Raw genomic sequence first — 11,821 nt, 5'->3', positions numbered from 1 at the left:
GAACCACTGCCCTAAAATTTATGTGGAACTACAAAAAGTCCTCAATAGCCAAAACCTTGAGACAGAAGAACATAGTTGGAGGTGTCATGCACCTACCTCTACTATAACCACCTCCCCTCTCCAGGTCTCTGGGCTTTAGAAAACTAAATATACCATTTCAACATTAAGCAAGCTAATAATTAGTTGCAGCTATCTGCAAACTGGCAGGTAAGGTGTCAGTTGTATAATTTAAATCCACTGTTGAACGATATTTGTTTATTCAATGTTATACATAATCACCCCAGAAATCCAAGATGGAAAAAATATACTGCTATATGCAAAAGTCTGTAGTATTTCCCCTTTGTACACTTTCTAATTAAAACAGGAATGAGGTATGAAAGAAAGGGAATACGGCTATTTGTGCATGTAAGTAAAAAAACCAAAAACCTGTTGTACTCAGGGGGCTGGCTAATGCCCTACAGAGAGTACAAGTTCATTACCAGAAGAATTCTTGAATGTACATATCTGTGCATATTACTTCTCACAGCAATTATCTACCATTCATTGTCTGCAATTTTAGTAAAATCAATACATTTGCTAATGCAAAGTAGTCACTTCTATCCGTAATGCCAAATACAGTGGTATTAAAAGTATCCATTAAAAGTGTGTAGATAATACAAACATGGACTGAAATGCGCAGCTATGGACACTGACCCCAGTTCTCTCACTGGTCACACTGATGTGTTCCAGGGCCTCTTTGTAAAAGGCACTAAGACTAGAGTTTAAGACCAGTGTGTAGATCTGTTTGCTCATAAAACTGTAATTGCATAAATGTTAAGGACCAGTAGCCAATAACAAAGGCCTAATTCCTCACCCGTATGTATCCTAGCCTCTTATCCAAATGCAATTGATTTTCCTTAAGAAAAAAAAAAATCAGTGGACTCATGTATTTCTTACTGCAATATTTTAACTGAAAAGAAAAAAACTTGTTTAACTGCTTATTTTAGAACTGAGGGGAATGTCATGCCGTTTCGTAAAAATCTAATTATTTAAATTGTGAATGGGTTAGATTAGAATCAGTCGTGGGTGTGCATGTGTGTGAGAAGAGTCAAGGCTGGTGGGGGTGGGGGTTGGGGAGGGTTCTTTGCTAGCTTCACCAGATTATAAAGCAGAAATCTCCATTCCGGAATGGAACCTTGTGGTCTGCCTTTCACCATTTCACTATTCTCTTGTAGGATTCAGATAGCTGAATATGTTTGCACTCACTTAACTGCTCATTAAAAAAATAAAATTCACCTGAATTCTAAAATGCACACTTTATAAGAAGAATGTTTTCATTCGTGCTCATGGTGATGAAAGCATGTGTGTGCCTGTGAGTGAGTGTGTGTGTGTGTGTGTGTGTGTGTGTGTGTGTGTGTTTTGAGGGAAATGTCCTCCAGTTCCCAGTGAAATGGTTGTCAGCTTTTCTGGGGCACCTGAGCGCACTTTGAAAGCCTCAGAGCTCTAAGGTAGACATCAGAGGTGTCCTGAGCATTGCAAATGCCCTGGTGTCAGATGATGGTATACTTATGTAAATTAACCGGATGTCGCAGGGAGAAAACCCCTCCCACTTGGATAAGAATTGCGGCTGGTCCTTGATAAGTAGGGAGGCATCATTTCTTAAAATTGTAGCTGCCCTGCACGTCTGCCATATTCTGCATTACAGGCTGGGACCTGAGCTCCCTTCAGAGTCCTGGAGAAAAGCAGGCTGTCAGACAGGCCGTCAAGGCTGAGAAGTGAACCAAATTCTCCCCTTTCCCTTCAAGCCCCTCTTCAGCTCCACTCCCGCCGGGCTGGTGAACAGCAGAGGGTGATCTCGGAGAGAGTGGAGCAAAAGCCCGACTGGGGGGCTTAAAAAGAACAGAAAGGCACACAATCAGGACCCAGGAAATGGGCCAGGCGGCTGCCCAGGGGAGTTGGTGGGAGTCCTTGCAAATAGCGCAGGGCTCTAAGCACGCCCAGCAAGGGGGCTGCTGCAGACGCAGGGGTAGGGGTCTCATGGAGAGACGGCCGGCCCTGCTGCTACTCACGCGCGTCCGGCCTCCTCCGAGTCGCTGTCCGAGGCCCACTCCTCGCCGATGCCCGGCAGAGTGAAGAAGAGGGTCTTGGGGCCAGGCCCGGGGGGCATCCCAGCGCTGGGCTCTCGGTCTCCGGGGCCAAGCTTTTGGGGGTTCCGTGGGCTGGAGACTGAACTGCTGCTACCCACGGCGCCCCGGATGGATGGCAGCGCCGCCCAGACCCCGCCGGGGCCTGGGGTCGACCGCGCCCCCGCCCCCAGGTGCGCGGGGGAGCTCTCAGCTCTGCAGCCACCGCCCCAAGGGGCCAGGGGCAGGTCCTGGGGCAGGGACTGGACTTTGGCTGCTCTGGGGCTACTGGGCAGGGACAAGGGGGTCCCTACTGCTTCTGCCGCGCGGCCGGCGACCGAGACCCTGGGGGAGGAGGCGGTGAGCAGAGCACGGGGCGCGGCGGGCGCCCCCCGCGAGGTGCAGGGGGAGTCGGGCGCCAAGGCGGGGAGGAGGGGCAGGGTGGGGGCCGTGCTCAGCGCTGTGCCCGCCGGCCCCGCGATGGCAGCGCCTTCCGATTTGCTGGAGGACACAACCCGGGAGGGGAATGCCAGGGACGCTGGGGACGCCATCGAGGTCTTGAAGATTTTGGAAAAGAGAGACCCGAGGTCCAACAGGGCGACCTTCATGGCCCAGACTTGGAAATGCTGCCCTCGCTGCTGCTGGAACCTCAAGACCACGGGGAGCTGGGCTCCGGGGCTCCATCCACCCCTGCTCGCAAGGATCCGGAGGAGGCGGCCCCGGGCGGGGTGGGGATCCTGGGGTTCCCGTCTGCCGGGGTCCCCCCTGGGGCCTCTAGTGCGCTCCCCTCGCAGAGGAGCGTCTCTGGGCTCTCAGCCCTGAAGCCCTGGAGACCACCTTTCCGACGCCCAGCTGGCTCGCGGGGCTGAGGCTGCGGGGGCAGCGGCACCCTCTGTCCCTCTCTGTCCTGGTGCCCTGAGACCCCCAGCGCCCACGTGCGCAGCTGCCAGCGCCACCGCGGGCTGAGGGTGCGGATGGGGCCTCTGGTGGCGGAGTTACCCCCATGGGCCTCCAGGACGCGCGGGCGGTTGCTAAGCTAAACAAAAACCCTGCCTGGCTCCCTGCTAATTAGGGCCTGGGTTACAGCTCCCACACAGCTCAGGGCTGTGTCCACAATAGGTACCCACGCTCCCCTCCTGGACACCTGCCTTAAAGGAGCACTGTCCAATTTCTCCATCACCCTTTGAGCCACACCCCACTGGCCAGGCTCTGGGCTGAGGGCGAGGAAATTGAACAGAGGGAGATAACCCTGCTTTCAAAAGAGCTGGAACTGATCTAGTCTGACAAGAGGAACTGTGCCAGGGCAGGGGGCGGCCAGCTCCCTGGCAGCAGGGAAGGCTGGTAAACAAACAAACAAACCCCAAACACCTGTATTCCAGTGAGGGGACTGGGAACAGCAGTGCCCATTTCTCCCCCTTCAGGGCCAGGTTCAAACTGTGCCACTAAAATGACACAGCGGGCGCCTCACCCAAGAACTTGGAAATAAGATGAGGTCCGGACAGCTGAACTAGTAACATGCTCAAGGATAAAGGAATTAAAGTGTCAGAAGGTATTCTCTTACAGTTTTTGTATATTATGATGGAACATAATCCTTGGTTTCCTGAAGAGGGCACATTAGATGTTGAATGTTGGGAAAGTGTGGGTCAGAACTTGAAAAAAGCAGCAGGGAAGAAGCTTGCCTCCAAATTGTTTCTCCTTGTGAAACCTGGCATTGCATTTGCTAGAGCCTTTTAGAGAGGCAAGGGAGGATAAGCCTCCTCTCCTTGCCCCCTCCTCTCCTAAAGAGGAGCAGAAAGAAAAATGGAGGAATGGCCGTCATGGCCCCCTCCACCTCCATGTCCTAATCCTGAAACACTGAATTCGCTGCTAACAGAATCACCTGTGCAAAGAGCTATCTGAGAAGGATTAAAGGACATGACAGTGGAGGAGAGCCTTGCTTTCCCTATTACACAGGTAGCTGACCCACATTTACTTGAAAAGTATGCATGGCTGCATTAGCCAGCATCCAGGAAGCAACCAAGTTTGTTGTTCACTTTAAGAGAAAGAAAGTTTTTAAAAGAAACTCCCTAAATGTAGCTTAAAGATCACTCTGGGAGGAAATAAAGGGAAATGCCTTTCAGATATTTAGAAACTATAGTTAAAAGTCAATATATTAGGCCTTAAAAAGTAGAAATATAAGGAGAATTGCCTTAAAACCTTAAATGACTTTTTAGAAGTTATCAAAGGACATTAATTGGTTAAGACCTTATCTAAAAATCTCTAAGGAAGAAATAACAAATTTGCTACTCAATTAAAATGACTCAGTGACACAAGCTGTCATTTCCAGCAGTTTTGTAAAAAGTAGAAAATTCAGCACATTGCAGGTTTTCCAAAAGCCTCTTAACATTATTTAAAACAAAAAAGGGGGGATTTTTGAGAAATCGCCTGTAAGTAGACTACACCAAGCCTTAATTACTTTAAATTTTTTCACTTGTGATGCCAATGGCAAGACACCCTTGGAAATACACTGGTGTCAGAATAAGCCAAAGGAAAATGGTCTGGTTAAATGGAAAGATCCCGAGTCTGGTTTATGGAAGGGCCCCGACCCCCTGTCAACATTTGGTTGAGGATACGCTTGTGTGTTTCCAGAAAACGTCTCCAAGCCCGTGTGGATTCGCACAAGAAATATTAAATTTCAACATGGATCTGAGGGAGGAACTGGCCAGATTAATGAGGACCTTGCACCTGGATCCACACCTTGCAGCTGCAGACAATCAGCTACCCCAGCTGCAGATAGCAGCAGCCCCAAACAACCCACTGAAGATAAGGAGTGGGAGGAGGACAAGGCAGTCAACAAACATCTCAGAGGTCACCCGGGGGATGGTGAAGAAGATGGTCCAGGAAGCTGAGCAAATTTGTGAGGATACCAGAACCCCGTGAACGCCTGAGAACGTCTTTCTTGCCATGTTAGCAGTCATCAGCTGTGTGGTAATACTACCAGGGGCACATGGGGAAGTATTTTGGACTTATGTTCCTCACCCACCATGGATAAGACCCCTTGCATGGGCTGATCCCCCGCCTAATGTAGTCACCAATAACACCAAACACCTTGGTCATCCAGGAGGACCACGTGTGGGACAGGGAAGTAAATGAGCAAAGTATAATTACACGGGTCTCGCCACCCAGCTCCTTTGTATGTAGAATTAAAGAGAGGTTTCTGGCTAGCATGGACACCAAAGGAGGGGAAAGCAAAAGCCCAAATACATCTATTATAACTACTTGCTCTGGGGAGAGGTACAGAAAATGTAACCTTACTAAGCCATTATGTAAAAAGTCTTATGAATGGCTCCCCACTGAGGAAGAAATTAATTGGCAAGACTGTTATAGTGACTACACCACCAGCAGCAAACTTAATTACAGTTTTTCCTTTATACATTAGAGCCCCTACGGTTCTGTGGTTCTGTGTGTAATAACAGTAGCACCATAAAATGGAAGGGGACCACATCCCATCTATATGTGGAAGCTAATCACTCCATCTCATGGCATGGAGGAGGATTTGTTGGATCTCAATGACAACATGACAATTGGCCCCTACAAAATACGCAATAGAAATCAGCTGCTGCACTTGCACCTATTAAATGGTATAGTTTTAACTATAGCTCAGATAATTCCATTTGTACCTTATGGGGAAGTCCCAATAAGACAGTATTTGCCACCGCCTGTGGATTTGATCTGTTTGTACTTCTCTCAGGCGCCATCCAGATACGCCTTAATGCTACAAGCAAAGTGTCATGCACAGGCTGCACATTATCACATTGTATTAATTCCACATTCCAGAAAGATTCCCTCAGGCTTTTAAAACAGCCTGCTTTCGCTTGGGTTCCTACTAACCTAAGCAAACCTTGGGAATCTCATCAAACCTACCAACTGTCACATGATCTGGTAAAAATCTTAAAACGACAAAAAAGATTTATTGGAATGTTAATTTCAGGAATCTTTGCCCTCGTAATGTTACTTTCTTCTGTGGGCATTGCTGCTTTATCCATGGTACAAACTATTCAAATTTTTCAGTTTGTACAACAAATTAAGGAAAATGTAACTAAGACCTTGTCTATACAAAAAAGAATTAACAGCCAGTTTGAGATAGAATTATTGGCACTAAAGTCTACAGTCATGTGGATGGGTGATAAAATCCACAGCTTAGAGCAAAGAATACCTTTGCAGTGTCATTATAATTTGTCCCAGATTTGTGTTACCCCCGTTCCCTATAATAGTACCTTATACCCTTGGGAATCAATAAAAAATCACCTTCTTGGTGCTTGGGTTAAAGATAACACAACCCTTGATATTTTAGAATTACAACAGCATATTGTACAATTATCCCAGGCAAACTTACAAACTAATTCTTGAGATGCCTGGCAACAATTTAAAAAGGACATGAAAGAATTTAATCCATTCCACTGGATCTCCTTACATTTGCCTCTTAGCATAACCACTATTGCCTGTCTCATTCTTGTTCTTATATGTTTATTTCTAGTCTGCACATGTGGAATGAAGAGTCTTAAAAGGACTCAAACCATTCAGGCAGCGTTCACTTTTCAAGATTTATTAAGAAAATGAAAAGGGGGAGATGGGGAAAGCTACCCATTATCTATGCTATCAGGAAAGTGTAAACAAAGAACTCAGAATGCTGGTGGACCTTGAGCTCCTGCAAGGGCCAAAGCTATGCACCAACTGTTTAGTTGAGACAATGGTGGTTCAAGCAATTTCCTGAAACAAATAGTCTCAAAGTAAATCTTTACTAGTATTTACTGACCTTTAAGATAGTCTGTCTGCTACCGGAATTACCTGCTTAAGGGCAATATGTGTATCTAAAATTGAATAAAAGGTTGGCAGGGCCTGGTTACCAGCAAAGCCTTTCTTCTTCAGAAAGACTCTCCGCCTGGCCCCCCATTTCCAAATTCATATTTGTTGTCTAGTCTCATCATTTTCACACAGTCCTTCTCTAGATCCTGAACCCTATGCCATGTGGGATGTGGCTTCTCACAGAATATATTTTGTTTTGCTAAATCTGAGGAAATATATGTGAAAGATAGAGTGTATGAGTGTGATGATCCATAGAAGTGTGGGGTCAGTTCTGAGCAAGATTACAAAATAAGATATTGACAGGGTTTATCCATTAACTAGAGGCCCAGTGCATGTATTCGTGGATGGGTGGGATCCATGGGGCCCGACACCAATCAGGACGGATTGGGGCTGGGCCTGTTGGGAGGAGGAGATGGCGGGAGGTTGGCCTGTGGCCCGCCTGAATCAGGGCCTGAGATCAGAGCCAGGCCTGGGGGAAGGGGCCATGGGTGATTGACTGGTGAGTCCGCAGGGCAAAGCCCCCACCCTTCCTGCGATTGGGATTGGGGGGCAATTAGGGATGGGGATGGCCATGGGGAGGGGCTGTGTGCAGTGGGCCAGCCAGCCCCACCCCTGAATAGGGTGGGTAGGGGGTGCCGATTGGTGCCAGAGGTGTAGCGGAGGGGCCATGGGTTGTTGGACGACTGGCCTTGTGCCTGATTGGGATTGGGGGGCTGATCTGGGGTGGGGCCAGGTGGGGAGAGGGGCTGCAGTAGATTGGCCAGCATGCCCTACCCCCTATTGGGATGGAGGGGAGCTCAGGGGTGGGGATGGCCAGGGGGAGGGGCTGAAGGCCGATCACAATGGTGGGAGGCCATCATGGGTGTGGCCAGCTCGGGAAGGAGCTGCAGGCCAATTAGGATGGTGGGGCCCATTGGGGGCATGGCTGACCGGCATGAGAGGCTGTGGGCAGATCAGGGGCATGGTCGGCCAGGGGAAAGGGCTTCAGGCCAAACAGGCTGGTGGGGTTCAACAGGGGTGTGGCCAACCAGGGAGAGGAGCTGCAGAAGGTTGGCTAGCCATCCCTGCTCCCTATTGGGGTGGGGGTGTGGTTAGGGGTGTGGCAGCCAAGGGGAGGGGCTGCAGGAGGTTGGCCGCCCTGCCCTGCCCTCTATTGGGGTGGGGGGTGCGATCAGGGGTGGGCCGGCCAGAGGGAGGGGCTGCGGGACTATTGTGGAGGAGCAGGCTGATGGGGGTGAGGCTGGCTGGGGAGGAAGGGTGGGGGCTTTGCCCGGCAGACCCAGCTCATAATTGGGGTGGGAGAGTCCAATCAGGGGCAGGCCGGCAGGGGTTAGGGGCTTCAAGGTTGACCACCTGCCTCACTCCCTGATCGAGGTGGTTTGCTGTCCCCAGTGAGCATCATAGCAACCCATTGTTAGGTCGTTATGGCCGTTATGGTAGCTGCCTCTCTCTCTCTCTCTCTCTCTCTCTCTCTCTCTCTCTATATATATATATATATATATATATATATATATATATATATGGACTAGAGGCCCGTTGCACAAAATTCATGCGGGGGAGGGGGGGCGGCGGGGTGGTGTCCCTCAGCACAGCCTGCACCCTCTCCAATCTGGGACCCATTGGAAGATGTCTCACTGCCAGTTTAGGCTCGAAAGGATCAGGCCTAAACCCTGCAGTCAGATATCCCTCTCACAATCCAGGACTGCTGGCTCCTAACCGCTTGCCTGCCTGCCGCCCTGATTGCACCTAAATGCTTCTAACTGCCAGCCTGATTGCCCCTAACCACTCCCCTGCCGGCCTGATTGATGCCTAACTGTTACCCTGCCAGACTGATCGCCTCCAACTGCCCTGCCCTACAGGCCTGGTCATCCCCACTGCCCTCCCCTGCAGGCCTGATCTCACCCCCAACTGCCCTCCCCTACAAGCCTGGTGGCCCCCAACTGCCCTCCCCTTTAGGCCTGATAGCTCCCGCAACTGCCCTCCCTTGCTGGCCTGATCTTGCCCCCAACTGCCCTCTCTGCAGTCCTGGTCGCCCCTAACTGCCCTCCCCTCGTGGCCTGGTCACCACAACTGCCCTTCCCTGCGAGCCTGGTCGCACCCAACTGTCCTCCCTGTTGGCCATCTTGTGGTGGCCATCTTGTGGTGGCCATCTGGTCATGATGTGAGGGTGGCCATGTTTTGGCGGCCATGTTGTGATGACATGAGGGTGGCCATTTTGTGACAACGTCACATCAGCCATCTTGTGACGCCATCGCATGACGCCACCGAGGCTTTTATTATATAGGATGTTCATGAGATATATTTTCTGACTTGGGGCAGGGGAAGGATATGAATAAATTAACTGACATTCATGAGTATATATTTAAGTCTTGTGGCTAGTAACAAAACAGGATTCTGAGCAATTGTTAATTTCCATTGGGAATGTCAAGTTTTGTATTTCCTTGTAGAGCACTAACCTATTTTCGACCTGTGATATCTACATGCTGTCAGGATCCCTTTTCTAAATCCAAACCCCGCAAACAATCTGTCCTGGACACTTTTCTACTAAAAGGGTGTGCTCAGCACTGAGATGGAAGAGAAGGGATGTTCTCTTCCCACAGTGAGGAATAAGCAGCTTCCTATCACACTAGGTGTCAGGTGAGGGCCCCAGGACACAAGCACAGCGGATAGCGGCCACCCCACTCAGCACTAACTGGGGGAAAGAACACTCATGTGCTTATGGGAGATGAGAGGCGAGGCTGATGAGGCTAGCCAGGGCCTTGGATGTTGGAAGAGGGAAGAGCACACAGTTGTCAGCGTGCAACACACCAGCACACAGTGAAGAGCCAAAACGAAGGAAACATCTGTGAGCAGCGAGGGAAACTAGAGGCAGAAGTCTCAGGGTCAGAGCAGGGAAGCTGGGCTAATTTTGTCCTGATGCAAGGACACCAGAACCTTCCATGTTTCTCATATTTTCATTGTTCCTCTTCCCTAGAAACCAATCAGGTAGCCGTAGAAGGGTATGAAGTCAGAACATTGGACTATTTTCATAGAGTACCATTCAGGATTGCAAAGATGTGTCTTAAAGAGTGTTGTTTCTTTCATAGAATAATTAAATCCTCAATACATTAGGTTACTCTCAATGCAAGAGGTATCACTTCTAGAATATGCACTTTCAGTGTTTAAACTGCTAATTATCTTATTGATTCTGGGCTCTTACAGCTGTCCTGCCTCTCATGATGGAGCCCTACTAACCTGATTCATAAAATCTTCCGTGCTCTCTTTATCAGCCACAAATTGTCTTCAAAATAAAGATACAATTTCTAAGCCTGGGAGTCAAGGTCATTCAAGCTGGCTCCATGCTCCTTGTGAACATTAACATTGTCTTGTCCTGGTCATCCTGAGCCACCCTGTGCTCCAAGCAGGGGTCCCCTGCACACTTTCTTGAACCCATCATACCCTTCTCTGCTTCGGAGCGCTTCCTGCTCATGGTGGCTGCTGCCTGAAGCCCTCCACACTCCTCCTTCTCCACTTCTTGGGGGTAGTGATTATATATTCCTTGTTTTGTCCACAGAGATGAGCAAAGTCAGATATAAAGAAATCAAATGAGTTCATAGATGATAGACTTTTAGAGAGATGAGATCTACTTAAAAATATTAGAGAAAATATATTTAAAGTCTTAAACAGATGAAATCATATCAAAGTGAAAAAAAATACAGAATGTAAGTTCTTCTTCTCCATGGAGATCCCATAAGGTTGACCAGTATTTTTCCTCCCAGACATTAGTCTAGATGCAGAGAATTAAACGTTTTTTCTCCCCAAAGATGGCATTACATTACGTACTCTGTTCTGCAACTTTAAATTTTATCTTTCACTTACTATTTCCTGAACCTTTGTCCATGTCAGGCAGGATAGATGACTTTAAAAAAAAAATCAGTTGGAGAAAAGCCTTAAGCATGTTTTTCTCTGCCCAGAAGAGGCCCTGCCACCTGTACCAGAGCGGCCAGTAAAATGGAGGGAACTGAGCAAAGTAGGATCCAGGGCATTTCTCACTATAGGTCATTTTCCTTGGCACCTTCCTGATCACTATGGACCTGCTTCTAGAGAGGGACACTCCTAGCCCAGCGCCTCTGTAGGAAGGATCCCCTGTAGAAAAGAGAACCAGAGTCAGGATTGGGGTCCCGCTACCTGAAGAAGGAAAATTCCTAGTCAGTGAACACAGCCATGGGCAGAATTGGGGCTTCCTTCTCACCATCATTTCCTTTCCCTCCCTCCCTCCCTCCCTCCCTCCCTCCCTTCCTTCCTTCCTTCCTCCCATAGGCTCAGTGGTATGTCTTTTGAGAGTTACTTCATAATTACTGTTCCTTGTCCAAACCCTGCTCTGCCAGCATCTCTTATCTCTCCCACTTCCAGAGACCTTGCCCTTCATCCTCTCCACCTGCCGACATGTTCTCTAGGTCCCGAGGATAATTTGGAAGCCATTGGGATCACAAGAACATGATTCAGCTCTCCCGTGACCTGATGACGAACTTTACCTGCTCCCTCAGGTTGGAGTCCCAGGTCAGAGTAGGGAGCTGCCCTGAATGACCCTGATGCACAGCCAGGATGCACTCACCTCCCGCGCGCAGCCAGTCCCAGGAGAGAGGACACTACAGGTTGTGCAAGGGAGCATCATGAGGCCAGGCGCGCAGCCAGGGAAAAACTAACCCCCCAAATCGAACCTCCAACCCGGCGCCGTTTATTTCCATTCTAAAACATACCGCTCATTCCCATAACAGAAGTCAGCCCACCCCAGCCCCAGCGCGCCTCTCCATCCTGAAATTGCCCTAAATTGCACCCCATTCTCCTCCCCACGCCACTCAAGGGCCTCCGTGTCTTCTCAGCGCTCTCTGCCT

The sequence above is a fragment of the Myotis nattereri genome, assembly GCF_964212035.1.
Source record: "Myotis nattereri genome assembly, chromosome: 2".
NCBI classification, from domain to species: Eukaryota; Metazoa; Chordata; class Mammalia; order Chiroptera; family Vespertilionidae; genus Myotis; species Myotis nattereri.
Note: the sequence above shows the minus strand (reverse complement) of the source record.